The sequence below is a fragment of the Macrosteles quadrilineatus genome, unplaced genomic scaffold (assembly GCF_028750875.1).
Source record: "Macrosteles quadrilineatus isolate MER2022 unplaced genomic scaffold, UCM_ALF_1.0 Scaffold_8__2_contigs__length_117827958, whole genome shotgun sequence".
Taxonomy (NCBI): Eukaryota; Metazoa; Arthropoda; class Insecta; order Hemiptera; family Cicadellidae; genus Macrosteles; species Macrosteles quadrilineatus.
In genome coordinates, this window is record NW_026542601.1 from 4,829,992 (window position 1) to 4,847,519 (window position 17,528).

At 34.9% G+C, this 17,528-nt stretch overlaps 1 protein-coding gene across 1 annotated transcript in view; it reads left to right on the plus strand.

Annotated features, from left to right (window-relative positions):
• The window catches only part of LOC129000905 (uncharacterized), a 74,209-nt gene that overhangs the window by 25,437 nt on the left and 31,244 nt on the right, over positions 1 to 17,528 (plus strand). The window contains exon 2 of the mRNA XM_054427984.1: positions 530 to 579. The gene's annotated coding sequence lies outside the window, so the exon portion shown is untranslated. The remainder of the gene's footprint in view (positions 1 to 529; positions 580 to 17,528) is intronic.

A 17,528-nucleotide genomic window follows, 5' to 3' on the forward strand; every position in this document is an offset into this window, starting at 1 on the left:
AACTTTGAATAATTGAGATTTCTAAATTTTAACCCCGAAAGCTAAGTATTTCTAACAATCCTGCAGACTTACTTTAGGCGTACAAAGGAAAGAATTTAATTTGTGCCTAGACTCTTATACCACAAGCCCGCTCTCAAAAACATTCCAAAAAAGTTGTCTGTGACTCATCGACGTCCTGTTTTCTACTCACGAATTATCACCAGAAAAGGAAACGCAGGAAGTAGACCAAGATAAATTGATGTAATAAGAAAGATCGAACTTTTAATAACACCTCGTGGGGATAAATTGGTGGAAGACAATGCTAAATTCGGCGCGGACTTTCGCAAAAGGGAAGATCGGGTGTTACAGAGCTCAGGAGCGCCTCTGACACTATCATGATAAAATGTTTTAACTGTTGGTTATCTCGAGGCTACAGGTCAACTTAAGTCATACATGTAGACTCTTCAGAATGAAAACGTGTTTCTGAATTTGTCTTTGCAGAAACCACCCGTTTTCTGAATAATGCAAACAAGGTTTTTCTTTTTTTCAGGTCCCTATACTGGCAGAGCGTGGCCAAGGGAACATCAAGCCGTAGTACTAGTAAGTATTTCGAGAATCTTGGATGATAATGGTGTTAACGTTGACAAATTCTTCCATTTAGGCAACATGCGTTAAATCAACACTTTCATGTGGAAGATGAATACTAATTTAAAATAAGAAAAGTGTGAATAGAAGTTGGCGAAGCTTAAGGAGGGAGAGTGGTGGCCCTCTTTGACTGTATAATTGGTTAGGTTAGGTTAAGTTTGGTTAGGTTAGGTTAGGACGTTAGATTAGTTTAGGATATGTTAGGATGACACGTAACAAGAATATTCCTTTTGCCAGAAACTTACCCCTACCTGGCTTGGGCTTGGCGCAACAGAAACATTTTTTGGGACCCTTAGAGGGCTTGGCGCAATTAAGGTACTCTTTGGCGCAGTTAATGCACGTATTAAAGGTGCATTTTACCGTTGGAAAATCTTCATCCTATCCATTCTTTATGTGAGACGTAAAGCAGTAATTACTCAAGATTACCTTGATTCATCTACATGTTATCTTACACCATAATCAAAGAAATCAATAGATCAATTAGTGACCTCCTACACGGGTTCCAAGAATTGTTATTGTAACTGGACCACGAGACAAGACACTGATGAAGTCTTTGTCAGAAGTTGAAGGACGGTAGACAATAGCGGCCTCTAAATCTCTCAGTCATTATCAATTGGATGTAGACTCCTTGATCTTGACTGACTCACTGGTCCCTGTGAGGTCAGGGTTGGGAAAGGGTCAACAAACGTCTACGTCTGGCATCTTGTGACAATTTTTTTCATTTATCCTGCAATTTAAAGTACGGTTGGTCCTATTTATACGAGGTTTCCGCAAACTATTAGGGCCAAAGAACATTTTTAATTTTTCCAAAGCATACAGTAGTCTTTGGGATGGTTAGGGGATATTTATGGTAATGGACACAAATTATTTTTTCACAGTACACTTTGACTTTTTTTAATTGGATGCTTAAAATGTAAGATGGCAATTTTTCGGTAGAGAATCGATGGTGAATGGTATCATTTAATGTGTTTTCATGGAAGCCGTCCGATTTATTTATTTTATTTTTTTATTTTTTTTGCATTGAAGTTGCTCATGGCTAAAGATGTGTTGTTACCACCTAAGTCCATTATACGTATAAGAAAACAATTTCTGTAGCATATGTCCGTTTGTTTGTTCCAGAAGAACGCAAACACTATCGAACTGTCTCGGCTTTGTAAACAAATTTTACATATAATAAGTTACGTACCTTGGTCCGTCTTCAATTATTTTAGTCCATGGATGACTAGTTTCGGGTACAAAGATCCATTATCTAATCCCTTAAAACATCGTGTAGAAGATGGTCAACATTCCGACGGAAGTATTCATCGATATATAGAAGACTTTCGTCGGATTTTTGACCATCTTCTACACGATGTTTTAAAGGATTTGCTAGTGGGTCTTTGTACCCAAAACTAGTCATCGATAGACTAAAATAAGACTGAAAATGGACCAAGGTACGTAACCTATTATATATTCAAATAGTCTTGGAGACAAAGATGTTTAAAAAATTTTACAAACCATCTGACCAACAGGCATATTTGCACCGTAGCTCTCACAGCCAATCTAAAACCTTGTTCAACAGTCTCACTGATTTCACAACTCCGCTTCCAAGAACCAAGTCTAATTCACAAGTTCACACAGTGCCCGAACCACGTTCAGTCAACATACCGTAACCGAGCGTGTAACACTACTTAGCATTCCGATAGCAACACGGAACCAACGGTAACGCACCCAACACGTGACGCGTGACAGGCGGTAGCGATCTAGCGACTAGCGACAGCCTGGGTAACTAACTAGTCTGCACGCTAGCGATAACAGCAATACGTGCAGGAACCTGTGCAGACGATCCTATCTGGGGTGAAGAGACTGTCGCAATGGTTGGTAGGAGGAGATAAGATTAGTATGTTGAATTGTATGGTAAAAAGTATGGGCATTAATTACGCCAACTGACCTTAGTCAGTCGGGTATTCCTGAATTGCGCCAAACACTCCAGGGAGCACCTCGATACGTTCGTTAACTGCACCAAGTGGCGGCCCTCTTTGACTGTATAATTGAGTGGTTAGGTTAGGTTAGGTTAAGTTAGGTCAGGATAGGTTAGGAACACACGTAAACATGGTTATGACCCTTTGGGGGTTTGGCACAATTGATACACAACCAAAGGTATTCACGGTTAAGGTTGAATATTGGGATGCATTGGGAAAGGTATTAGACGAACAGGATGTTAACTATTTGTCTGAAAGGTATTAGAATATAAGGGAATTTCATAGTTTGATGAGGAAAAAGGATTTCAGTATAATGGGTTGTATGATACTTATATGGGTAAATTGAGGAAAGGTATAGGAAGATGAAAGGATCTAATGTTTGGGAACAATGGGGAAAATATAATATTCAAAGTTTTGATATGGTGAAAATATCCTTTAATATACTCTAAAAAATATACCCTAATGATATGGCAAACCTTTAATAATATGTTATGGGTGTTTCAGTTAAGGGAGTTAAATATTTAGGTGATATGAGGAATGGTATTAGAAGATCAGCGTGTTTAATAATATGTGGTTGGTTTGGGAAAGCGTTGGACGATCAAGGGGTTGAACATTTGGGTGCAATGGAAAAAAGAGTAAAATCTTGAGTTGTGGGACAACTTAACGTTGTTTAGTTTTTTCTTTGTTGTTACCGCTCAGTCACATACAATAAAGAAATGGAAAGATAATTGGGGTTATTAGCAAGATAGATTTTGTTTAAACTGTTAGCCTGTATTTTTTACAAGTAATATTTCTGCAACAGTATTCTGTTTTGAAGGACTTTCCACGCATGAACTTAAAAGCTTATTTGTCAGACTCGATTTTGTTTTGGTTCTAATTTACCAACAGTACCTAAATTTTTATTTAATTTAACAAATGAACAACATAACAAATTTTTAAATACAGGGTGTCCGGTGATAAGTGTTAAATAAAATTTTGCATTAAACTACATGGTAATGGTGACAGAATGTCGCAAATTTGAGGTCCCCAACTTCAACAGTTAGAGAATAACAAATAAATTAAGATTTTTCAAAAATTATTGTAGTTGTTATGAAAAAGGTTATTTTACTCTGTTAAAAATGCACTTACCGTCAACTTCAATGACATTTTCAGAATCCTCACAAAATTTTAAATAAATATAACACATAATCGTTGGGGTACGTAAACATATTCTATTTAAAATTCTTCGTTAAACAAATTATTTTTATATCGACGAAAATGTAAATAACATACAGTAATTTATTTCTCGGTTGTTGAGTTCCGGCGAGGTTATCAAATATGACTAAAAACTTCCTTATTTAAAGGGCTTTACAATGGTGTATAATAGTTTTTACCGAATTTCAAATTTCCTAATGTAATTCGATCATTATTGTGAAAAAACATGGTAGGGCAAAGAAAATCTATTGTGAAGAATAATACATTTAAGTGCAGGCAACAAATAATTTGTATTTCTTTCTCGCATGCAACGCTTTGTTTATAACTACCCAGCTAAGAAAAGAAACATAGTAGTAAAATGTGTTTGTGATAAAGTTACGGTTATCGTATAATTTTCATATAAGATTTAAATTATCTCCCGGAATTTCTATTTTGTTGAATGGATTTAGTCAATAGATTCAAGTATTTTACTGATAACAATACTTTATCCAAGCGATAAGAAAACAAAGCGAACCAGTAGTCATATTTTAAAACGATCTATCAGTCACATGTGGACAGTGATCGGTCAACTATGTATTTTTCGATTCGGGAGTATGTTGAAATGCATTTTATTTATGGTTTGTGTAATGGCAATGCGTCGGCTGCTCAGAGAGAGTACCAGAATCGGTATCCTGATCGCACCACCCCCAGTACTCAGGTGTTTACTAGAGTGCATCAACGTTTGCTGGAAACAGGATCGGTTGAGAAGAAGAAGAAAGAAGTAGGACCTGTGCATGATGTTGCAGCTGAAGAGGGTGTAATTCAGAGAGTTATGGATAATCCTACTACTAGTGTTAGGCAGCTTGCCCTTGAAACTAGTATGTCCCGGTGGAAAGTACATAAAGTGTTGAAGGACAATAACTTCCATCCGTATCATTTTACAAAGGTCCAAGGATTGGAGCCTCGTGACTTCGAATCCAGAAAGGAGTTCTGCCGCTGGCTTCTTCAACGTGATATTGTTGAATATCACTTCCTTAAAAAAATACTATGGACTGACGAATCCCGTTTTACCAGAGAAGGTGTGATAAATATTCACAATATGCATCTTTGGAATAATGAAAATCCAAAAGCCTCCAGAGAAGCTTCTTTTCAAAAAAGGTTTGGGATCAACGTGTGGGCAGGTGTGATTGGAGATCGGTTAATTGGTCCTCATATCTTCGAAGGAAATCTGAACGGTGATTTATATCTAGATTTTCTTCAGCACTCTCTACCTCAGTTGTTGGATGAAATTGATCCTCAACAAAGAGCTGAAATCATATTTCAGCAGGATGGTGCTCCACCACATTTTACTGAAAGCGTTCGGTTGTGGCTATCCCAAAACTACCCGACATGGATTGGACGTGGAGGAAGTGTGACATGGCCTCCTCGATCTCCAGACTTGAGCCCGTTAGATTTTTTTGTTTGGGGTTACATGAAAAGTCTAGTTTACTCAACTGTTGTAAACTCTGAAGTTGAGTTACGGGAGAGAATCTTTGAGGCTGCTGGGAAAGTAAGGGAAAAATTGACGTATGAGGTCACAGTTGGCGCAATCCGCAAAAGAGCTAGGGCCTGCTTGCGGGAAAACGGTGGGCACTTTACACCCAAACTGTGATTTGTGCTTCGGACAAAGTGTGTCATTGATTTGTTTAATGGGTTAACTATCATTTCATATTTAAATTGTAGTGTGTATTATGTTTTTTACTAATGTGTTGTGTTTATTAATTACAAATTTTCCAAAGTCTTAAAAAAAACTCTTTAGTTTGATGGAAGTGTAGTCTGGTCAATCATAAATTATACATACCCTCATCATCAGTGGTCAGCTCATAAAATAGTAAGTAAAATTTTATTATTTTTTACAATATCTGTTTTGGCTTGACCGTGATTTTTCACAATAGTGCGTAAAATTCACCATGGATTTGACAGTAGGTAAATGTTGTTATACATCATTGTAAAGCCCTTTAAATAAGGAAGTTTTTAGTCATATTTGTAAACCTCTCCGGAACTCAACAACCGAGAAATAAACTGCTGAATGTTATTTACATTTTCGTCGATATAAAAATAATTTGTTTAACGAAGAATTTTAAATAGAATATTTTTACGTACCCCAACGATTATGTGTTATATTTATTTAAAATTTTGTGAGGATTCTGAAAATGACATTGAAACTGACAGTAAGTGCATTTTTAACAGAGTAAAATAACCTTTTTCATAACAACTACAATAATTTTTGAAAAATCTTAATTTATTTGTTATTCTCTAACTGTTGAAGTTGGGGACCTCAAATTTGCGACATTCTGTCACCATTACCATGTAGTTTAATGCAAAATTTTATTTAACACTTATCACCGGACACCCTGTATATGTTTGTTTGTGTATCCAACGTGGAAAGGAAACATGAAATATATTTTTAATGGGTTTACAATTTTTTTCTCTAAACAAGAACGTGGTCTCCTCGTGGTGGTTGTTTTGGTTGAGCAGGAAACGATGTAAAGGATGTTTAACCGTAGATAAGACCTAAGGAGCGAAGAAAATATGACATTGACAAATATTCATTCGGACACTACGTAATGTTTAGTTTACAGTTAGAGGTAACGGGTTTTGATCAAAGGTGTTCGCTGAATGAGAATCAATAATTATACATTAAAAATCTTGATTGGGTAAAATAGTTAGACTATAATTGATAAAATAGACTATGGGCCTATGATTGTCATTATTTATTTACGGAATTTTCGTAAGCAAGACTGAATTTTAGATAGATTTTAGTTGTTAAAAACATAATTGATTGAATGCTAAACGGCGGAAGCCATACGTAAGGTAGGATTTGTCTAATAACCAAATCTGATTACTTGTTTCCACTCATTAACATACAGTCATACGATAGTGATATGGTAGTAACTGGCATACGTACCAACCCCAAATAGAATTAATTATGGACCGACTGCAGTGATGCGGTTAAAAAAGTTCTGGCGTCCACCGCTAGGAGTGCCGTTCAGTTACGTAGCGTGCGATTTAACTACATGGTGCTCCTAGCGGTGGACGCCAGAACTTATGCTAACTTCAGCACTGCTATATTTAATTCTATTTGTCTATGGTTAGAGATACCCCGGTAAACTCAAAGAACGTATACAGTTACCGAGGTTTGTCTTCCCATGGTCTTCAAGCGCAGCGCCATTTCTCATTATTCACTGCAAGAGATTTCTCTTCCATCGAAGCTACTTAGATATGCATCATTCTACTATCATAGTCCACCCCCTAGACAATTGAAACGTGGAACAGAGTGTTACTATGTTGCCTAGAGAAATGCCCGGAGATGCCGACGCGACTAATCGATATTATATATCCGACACAAATCGATATTTTAATACCGGATCGTCAAAATAAATGTCTCCGGTAGTGATTTAACGTGTAATGATTTTCCCACAAATGATCACAATCGTTACAATTATCTTGTAGGTAAAACAGTTCATTTCAATTCTGTACGATAACGAAGAAGTCATGTGATATTATGCATTGTGTAGATTATCAAAAGTCATGATTTCCTTGTGTCTCCAATTTTTCGTGTTGTATTTACATAATCAGTCTAAGCTGAACATTAATTCAAGTGGTGTGTTGGAATACTTAATATACAATACATATAATTAATTTTCCTGTCTAGCATTCGATGATTCCCACTGGAATAAATCAGCCAAAAATTCCACAAAAATATTGTACCAAAGCATCTCATTGGCCTTAAGTAGTGATTTTGGGTTTTACTGTTACTATGGCATCAACCGTATTCGCATTATAACCGACGAAAAACTTTCAGAATAGCCTACTACCTTTGACTATTAATACAACAACGCTACTACTCACTATTTGCTTCTCTTCTGAGTTTCGGAGTACGAAGTCTGAGTTACGGGGATTCATCATCTGCAATAGACAAACTACTTATCCTTCAAAAGAAAGTGCTACGAACAATTGCAGGATACACTCACTACCTAGCACATTGTTTCATCCAGCTCAAAATCCCCACAATATATTTTCTCACAATATATCCTAGAAACCATAATCCTAGCAAAATATCCAATCCAACACTCCGGTCACAATATCAAAATCACAACACTTGACACAAAAACAATATAAACCTGGCGAAAAATAAGAGGTAAAAGGTACTCCAAACCTAAATTGGTTTCCATAGCAGCAAAAAAAATATCTCAATTTGTTAAATTAACTTTTACTCTAGACTGCCACTCACGTAATATACATAAACCATATAATAATTGTTAGTAATAGGTCTACGTTAATTTCTTGGTGTGTAATTTATTGGGAAAATTTATAAAATTATCCACTGCTAATTTTGAGTTTTAAAGAATTTCCTATTCATTGCTCATATCCCGCAAAGCACGGGTAAACAAGTTTACCATAAACTGAACATAAGGATGGAGTTGCAGAGATGCATCAAGGAGAAACTGAAATACCAGTAATAACACTCCTTTATTACTTGTAATCGATAGTAGAAAGTACTGTATTCATGGTAAGAATCGTGCAAAGATTAGCATATTGCCGTAAACATGTCATACATGTTCAGTAATGTGCGTGAAATAGTGAGGGGTAGGATTTAGTGACCGCATAATTGATATAAATAGGATTTACCTTAGTTGCGTATCTACAGAATTACTTGGAAAGGATGAAATTTCATTAGTCAAGTAACGTTGTTTTTATTCCAAAAGCTAAAGGTCATACCTTTGAATGTAAGGCCATCAGAAAGGCTCAGTTTAAAATTTAACAATGTATCTTATTTCCAGCTATAGGCTAATATTATTGTTCGGTACATGTATTTGTTTACGAAAATCTAGATTTTTTAGAAAATGCTATTGCTATAGTTTTTTAGATTGGTAAATTACTTTTCAATTCACTGGAAGAGCGAATAAAAGCAAAGTTTTTGTTATATATTTTTTTTAGCTACACACCTTGAAAATACCATTATTGTACATTTTCAAAAACACTTGATTTGAAGAAATCTGCACGGTTGGAGACTCATGAATTTAAACTCCATACCACTTGGGCTCCCATGCCTCTCAGCGCAAGATGATCAACCTCAAGTTTTAACACCTACTATCTTTATCCTTGTAGTTCCAATCTGTTGGCTTAGAGAACATTGAATCTGTGATAACGAGCAGATATTTCCTGCAACATCTCCAATCAGCTCAGATCTGTTGGATTATGAGGTGAGAGAACGTGCCTTCCGCCGGCCATCTTCAGGTCGTTGGGCTGTCTTGGAGCTCCCTTCAGAGGAAGTTGACGATACCATGCCCCTTGTTCTTTTCTCTGACACATCACAATAAAGAGAACGTTGATAGGTGGTTTCAATTTTAATTCTTGCTTGGATTTTGTGGGTGGTTGGTTGTTGATAAATTATTTGAAAACTCAGGATAATATAAAACACAGAAACACTCAAATATATATGAATCAATGAGTAGTGAAATAGACGTTATCAATGGCACTTAAGATCTAATTGGATTCTAATAGGCTTCTCTAAAAAAACATATTGGGAAAGAAATTTCTAAACACAGAAATGAACTTGAAATTCACTTATCTCGAAACTAACTTATGTAAAGACAAAAATGTTTCTAACAAGATGTTTTGGATTTTTAACAAATTGCTGCAATTTTGTTGGTCGTTCATTGATCTGTCCTTGAGGGACATAACACTTTGAGTAGACCATCATTCATAAAATGAATTCAATAAAAATACAGAAGCATCCTTATATGCCTTTTTATTTCCATATCAACAGAAACAGATTAAGTTAATGGTAATATCTTAGATATTTTTATATCTGTTTGGACCATATAAAATCAACGTTTTAAAACATTTTTATATCTGTTTAGACCATATAAAATCAACGTTTTAAAACATGAAGAAATAAGTGAGATTTCAATTAAGAATATGCCTACGTTTAGGGCTAGCATTCGGAGTATCTAGACAACAAGAGATTTCAGAACTTGTTGTAGAGCGTACATTTTTGTTTCCTTCGCATACAATTGTGTGCCCAATTGTTTAAAATAACAGTATTTTACACTTAAAATAAGTTTAATAGAGTACAATAAATGGACTTTTTATTTTGGCAATAAAACTTTTGGCAGTATGCAGAAAGAATAATGACTATTTTATGCTACTAAATTTTGGTTTTAAAAGATTCGATTGTCTGAAGAGTGTGTACCTTTATCATTTATTCATAGTTATTATTTATTTAGGCTTAGTTATCATTTATTCGCCAGATCTATATCTTTATGGAACTATAATGATGTAGGATAAGTATAATCGCAAAGTTTGGGTGATATAACTATAAGAGCCGACGTGTTAAGCATCTACATCTAAAGGGTAAAAAGTGCTAGATTTAGTACTAGTGAAAATATTAGACCAGTAAATGTATAAATTAAGCTGTAATTTTATATTCCCAATCACTAAATCCACTAAACAAATTAAACTTTTATATCTTAGCACATTCCTCAAAATTTATCGAGAATCCTTTTTTATAAAATGTGTTTAATTCATACAAATGTTCAGTAACATTTTACAATGGCCATTTTCTCTTGTGTTCTCGGGTTTTTTTTTATCAAATTTCTCATTATTTATTTTGAGAATTTTTTGCATTTTGCACAATAAAACATTGTTTTCTTCTTTCAATAATAAAGAACCGGGCATATTAAGTCATTTTGAGATTATCAACTCCGTGTCAAATTGAAGACCGGTTTCAAATTAAAGGGATCAGGTTATTAATTAATATCTATGGGTAGGAACATAGCATTAGTGACATTTTGACGTTTCTAGCAGTAATTTGAAACTATCAATTGACTCTTTATTGAGCCCGATGGCACGGTTGCCGCTAGAAACATGTGTTTATCTATGAATAATACCAACTCAAACACTTTCATTTTCCTGATTGCTTCTGGTATTTATAACCTATGACGAATAAACCATCAAATTTACGAAGGATAATGGCATGTTTGTCTAGGATTCTAAATCTTGTTTCTCTCTTTTTGTATTGTAGATACAGCTACAAAATATTAAAAATAAAACTGTATATCAGTGGGAAGCATACAAAGTACACACGGTGTACAGTTTATATACAGTTTATTTACAATGCTTTCGATGTAGCCTATTGATTTTTTTATTTATATTATTAGCCCAGTTACACACCCCTGTACCTATGAATTGTACCGAATAAAATATTTGATTTATAGTATGATATGCTTTCTGCATAGCCATATTTATTCAATTGATTTGTTCGGTGTCATAATAACAATAATATATTTAAGACAAATCTAACAAATTACTAATAAATGGCTATAATAAACTATTTCATTAACTGCAGGTTATAAAATTAGCTCAGCAGGCCTAAGAGTTTGAGAGCGGGGAACGCCAATAAATTGTATGCTTTGATAAAGCAATTAATTTGTTACGAACAAGCTATTACAAAATAGTAATCATTTAAAGTTTTACCACCCTGAGCTAGAAAAACTTCTTCACTTTTCAATCACTTAAGACACATCTCACGGTCCATAAACTTTAATAACCCAATAGACAGAAACATGAATGAAGACATTCCTATACAAAGACGTTGCTTTCCATGTGTGGTTTAAACGACCCAATTCACATTTTGCAAGTGGTCTGCAATCACAGAAAATAACAGAGCAACAAAGCTAACAGTAATTAATGATATCTGATTTTCGCGCCATCTATGGACAAGGTTTATGAACTAGTTACTGGAGCTGGTAGCGGAAAGGTGGTTGTTTACAGTGATTGTGGTCCTTGCTTTTTCCGCTGCTTTAAATGTAGTGATCGAGAACGATTGGTTGAACACACAAAGCGTTTTAGAATTTGTTTTAAGCATTGATTTTGTGATTTGAAACATATTGGACTTAAGATTTCTTAGAATAATGCTGGTGTTTTTATAGCAGTTTTGTAACCCAAGGTAAGAATAATGCGGTTGTTTTTACAGCTGTTTTGTAAACCAAGGTATGGATGAGAATCTTTGAAAATGTTTACCGCCTTCGTAGGTTTATGGTTAAAATAGTTTGTTGACAAGTCTAAATGGCAGTAAAGATTCTCAGAATAGTTAGATAAAATGATTATTAGAAGTTTTTTTATAAACCTATGCTATATATAGCTCTATAACTAAACGATATGACATCCGTTTAAAGAAGGTTGAAATGTATGTTTAAAGCTTTTCGTATATTACAAAATCATACAGATAAAGTATTCTTTAGATTTTTTATAAAATTTGTATAAAAATATAACAGTATTTTTATATTTATTTCAATTTCAGGTAATTCGCATGAATTTAAAGACATAATTAAAAAAAAAAAATTAAAGTTGGATTTATTTATTATGACCCACCTATATTTCCAGGAACTACTTAAATAATAGGCTAAAGCTCCCCAATTCCTGGCATATAAAAAACACACGTATTCTGTTTCGTTTAAAATACATTATTCAAGCTGTCTGATGTTTAAAATAGACTCTGACGAGTGCTTTCGGGGTTCAAAAGATCCCGATCATGTTTTCTCTCTCTCCTCAAGAAATCGGTCAGGTTTTTCTACTCGGTTTTAGAATATGCATAGCAAAGATCAGGGTTAGATAAGAACTCGTCTTTCAATGCACTGTTTAATTTGCGTGTATTTCTCATAATGTCACTATAAATGCCAGTGTGATCTAAATCAGCAAACACCATTATTTTTTATGACGATTTATTTAACAGCTGTCAGGTTTGTAATAGCATACCAACTTTGTTTGTAAATTTCCTGGTTTACTTTGGCAACTTTATTTATGAAGTAAATATAAATATATACATTAACATTAATATAAATTAAATATATATACATTACATAGCTCATGAATGTGAGAGGCTTTCTGCAAGTCTAAGGTAAGCTTTCTGGTTGCTTTATCTTGCAGTACACTCATCCAACCAGCCGGCTCTGTACTTTACCTTCGTGTTGATAATTGATCTTAGAATTAATCGACCACTTTCGTCGCAAGAGAATTGCCTGCAACAGGTGGCGGTGCTTCGCGTGGCAACCACACAGTATTGTATTGGTGGAGATTACAGGCCGATCACCATTCTGCGTCCATTTTGAAATCTAACCTAACTGGAAAATTATATCTTTGCGTGGCCAATCGCTCGTGATATAGTCGCAGTACGTTTATAAGTTTACAAGGTGAGTGTAGCTCTTTGTCTACTCAACGGAAGAAATAAATTTTATAACGATTTAGCTAATGAAATTTATATTTGATATATTTGTGGCTGGATTGTTGGAAGAATACCGATTTACAAGTCACCTCCAGATGATTTTTACATGCTGCACTTTTCAGTGCGAGAGCCTTCGTATTATATATTTTAACGAACAAATCAGCCGTTTAGTGGTCATAAAGTTCTAGTTCCACGCAGAAGCTATTACTTTTCTTACCACAGATGTTGTCTTGCTTGAATACTAATTTATCGGGCGGGTTTCTTTAATTAATTATTGTTAATTATTGACGTTTGAAGGAAAAACTAGAAATCAACGCTTTGAATGGCGTGTTAAATTAAAGTAAATTAGTTCGCGATAGTTAAAGAAAGTTTACTACTGGTTATAAATGTTTTATTAATCGGGTAATCTAGTTTCAAAACCAATTATGTTTTTAGTTATTTTTATTTACGCAGTAATTTAGCGGCACTAAAAGATATATCTTATGTGTTTACGTTATACTTGTTTATGTCATCAAGCATCTATTATTTTGACATTTTAGTAAAATTTTAACAAGTACAGTATGTTCAATAATTACAAAAGTAACTAATAATTGTTTTAACAGGAATTTTTAATTACAGTAATTCACTTTGAATCTTAGTGTACATTCAACTTCAACCCGTCACTACTCCAAACGTTTTGATATGATAATATAAAAAAATCACAAGTTAGAAAAAATCCCTAAATTCAGAATAGTAATAAAAAAAGTCCAATATTTTGACATCGAAACGTTCTTAAACTGCAACGGTTCTAGTATAAATAGATTCAAAAAATTTACGCTATTCACAAACACGACTTGGAAACCCACATATTTATTTTGCTACCTTCAACATTATTCGAAGATCACTTGGACAAAGCTGTTCAATCTTCACTCTCCTTCTTCCATTAAAGGATTACTTCTCTACTCCATCTACTCCGAAGACTACTCAGTATTCACTTTGTCCGACCTTGTCGACCCAGTTGTCTGCCCAACAGACCGCGCACCGCTTCCTTGCTGAACATCAGAGGTGTTCAACCGTGGAACCCTTGGGGACTTGGTGGGTTCATCTACGCCGAACCATTTTATCGAGGGGATATTGCTTGAGGAAAAATGGTATAACCCTTCTTTAACACTCTTTAAAGCACTACATTTTAGTGGAACAGAAATCTGACCAGCGCGCGGCGTAGTACAGTTGCAATAGTGATTAGCGGAGACTGTTGGTTGTGTAATAGCTTCACAAAGCATTTAATCAGGACCTTATTTCAATCAGGCCACCTCGAACAATACAGAAATTATACTTTGTGTACCACTATATGGTGTGTTCTGGTACTCTGGTGCGACTACAGATACATACCACCCTCATATTTGATGATATTCCGCCCCGGGATAATCGGCCGACTCCCTAGCAACAAGCGCGCTACACCCCAATTGTTTAACTATGTGTTATATTTTTTCAAATATTCCAAAGCTACTATTACTACTGCGAAACCGTAGGATTTACTTAACGTAAATCAGAAATTCATTTGACTTCACTAACTTATGGGGAATATAACAAAACAGAGCAAAATTGAAATATTTAAATTTAAACATAATATCCAATTCACTTATCTATTTGTTGGTGGTATATGGTTGTACAAGCACAAACAATAATATCTCATACCACTCAATCCAAACGAAATTTGCTGAAAATCACCTTATATCACAAATATGTGAAGATATCAGAACTATTTAGACCCATCAGTGTACAAAATTGAACTTTGCCGCACTAGATATTTTATTTGTAACTTATAAATGTTTGTACAAATCCCGCAGGTTCTTCCCTTATATTCAAACAGTTACAAAATTGAAAACTTGTTTCACCCTTATTCAACGTCTACCAAAAATAGTCATCAACCTTCATTTTCAATTAGAGCATAATTCATTAAATGGTTGTGCCTAGTTCACTAATTATGTCTTTTGTATCTATATTTCCCTAATTAAACACAAAAAATACTGATTGGCGATGCATTCTACTCCACCTCTTACTGTCTTCATCATTTCCTCTGCTCCAGACAGATGACAGAAGGTGAGGCACATTCCGGACTTGTAAAGAAGCCGACATGAACCTACGCGTCTTAAACAATGAGTTTACTGGAGTTGGAGTCCGTCCAAAGATGCATTGACATCATCATCACTCCTTCTTGCTAAGCCCTTGTATGTAGCTATTGAAATATATCATGACTCCTAGTACAGTTGGTAATTCTATAGGGAAGAATTAGGCTGTTAACACTAAATTACTGTCGAAATTAGATGAATTGTGGATCTTGGATGTGATGTAATAACCACCTCTGCAGCAGTTTGATCTGGCTTAGTAACTGTCGATTAACTGCAATTGAAGACATAAACAGAACATAAACAGAAAACTTCTGTCTATTTATGGGATGGAACCAATCCACATCAATTTATATTTATCTTGTATAGCCTGTTTCTCAAGTGTCCTATAACAGCAAATTCAAATATTACACTGAAGACAATATTATATTGCATCTTAGTCGGTAAAAGAAATATTTAGTTGGTTTTGGTGCACTTTGTAGCATGATACGCATGTCAAAACTACCTTGAGCTTTAGTAAGAGGATGGGAAGTCTACTTGAATAATTAGAAGGCAAAAGATCACGTAAGGTATAGCGAAAAATACGTGGACCATGGATAACACCTAGTTTCAACCCTCGGCTGGTGTTGATACATTATACCATCACTATTTATAAATTCACTTCTGTCTTACACCCTCCCTTTCACCTTCCCCATCAAACAATTTCAAAAACACAATCCCATCGTTTCCACAACAGAGAAAAATGCTCATGTCATCTTGCTTAGAGCCCACCCAGTAAATCAACAAAGAAAATGGAAAGTCTCCAAGAGTGTAAAAACTCGAGGACAAAACTTGCTCGGAAATACCTTGGAAAGTAGACACGAAAGGGCAATTACCCGGCAGACGCACAAACGTCTTTTCATGAAGTCTACTCAGAAGTGATTAACCTGGATATTTTGATGATGAGTCTTCTTCGCGAATTTCCTCAAGGTTGGTGACCTTCTGGTGACATTTTTGTTGAAGAATGAGAGTTTTCTTTAGGAATCTTTAACCAATATCATCTTTCTTTCCAGGTCCAACATCTTTGAATAATGATTTAATCTATGGAAATTTTCATAATACAATTATTTCAGATAAACTGGTCTTTCATTGAAATGAAAACTCTCTGTTATGGTTTTTTCACGCTGCTTGGATGTTACCATCTTAAAAAAACATTGATCAGATATACATTAGAATAGTATAACTTTACTCATCCAACAAAGCTTAGTGTATTACACAGTCTCCAAACGACGGCAACACAATAAGATGTATACTTTGAGACAAAGAGAGTCAACGAGGTGAAATTATATAATTTCTACTAAGCAGGTTCTTTAGATAGAAATTCTCATTAAGAGCTGAATGGTTCATTATAAAAGAAATTTCTCATTAATTATTTATACACACTATGAGGATGGAAGCTATTGATAACTGAAACGTTAGTGATTCTGGCCACAACTCTTTTTCCCACACATTCAAGATCAGATGTCTGCCTACGGTCACCGAACCTACATCTTTGCCAAACCACGTCTGCAGGACTTTGCCCCCTTCAATGGATCTTCCAAGTGAAAAGTAATTTTATTTGGGTAAATCCGTTTACTTCTCTTTTACGATGTTCGAATGTAATTTTAGTTACTGAGATGGTATAACTAATGAAACAATAAGTCACAGCTTCTTCTTGTTCTCTTCTTGGTCCCCATCTTTATTTTTTTTTAATTCTTCCACATACCCAAAATCACCACTTCTCTACGGATCTCGTAATTATTATACCCTCCCTGTCTCCTCTTCCCTTTCTTTTTTTATTCTTTCCCTCCAAATCTGCATCCTCTAGTTTCCCTCCACATATTACCCTAGTCACGTGGCTCATACCGCTATGATCATGACCAGGGACCTTCAATCGTGATGTCTCTAGGCAGTAGAACATCTTCAGTATTGCACCGCTGCAATATGCAATCCGTTGTCCGCTTTAGAACGGGGGAAGTTTTAATAGCGTCGGAATTAAAAGTTTCAATTAGGTTAGATTTACGAGGACTTTGGAAATTATAGTTTTTCGTTTAGTTTTCGATGTTGGTTGAAGGGAAATGTGTTTTGCGTGTTCGAATTGGTGGAAGCTTAGCTTTGTGACTGTACGAAAAAAAGTATGTTTTAATATTTTATTTTGTATTTTAAGGGTTGTCTACGTGTTTTTGAATTATTTGGAGAACAAATGTAAAAAGGAATGTCTAACACTTAAGCTAATTTAATTACATACTAAGTCTAAATGTTTCAGCTTAAGATGAAGTTTACTCCTATATTTCATTATATTACAGAATAAGAGAATCTTTGTCTTTATTCTGGAATAATTTAAAAGAACTGCCAGATCTAGGCTAGAGCTATGTG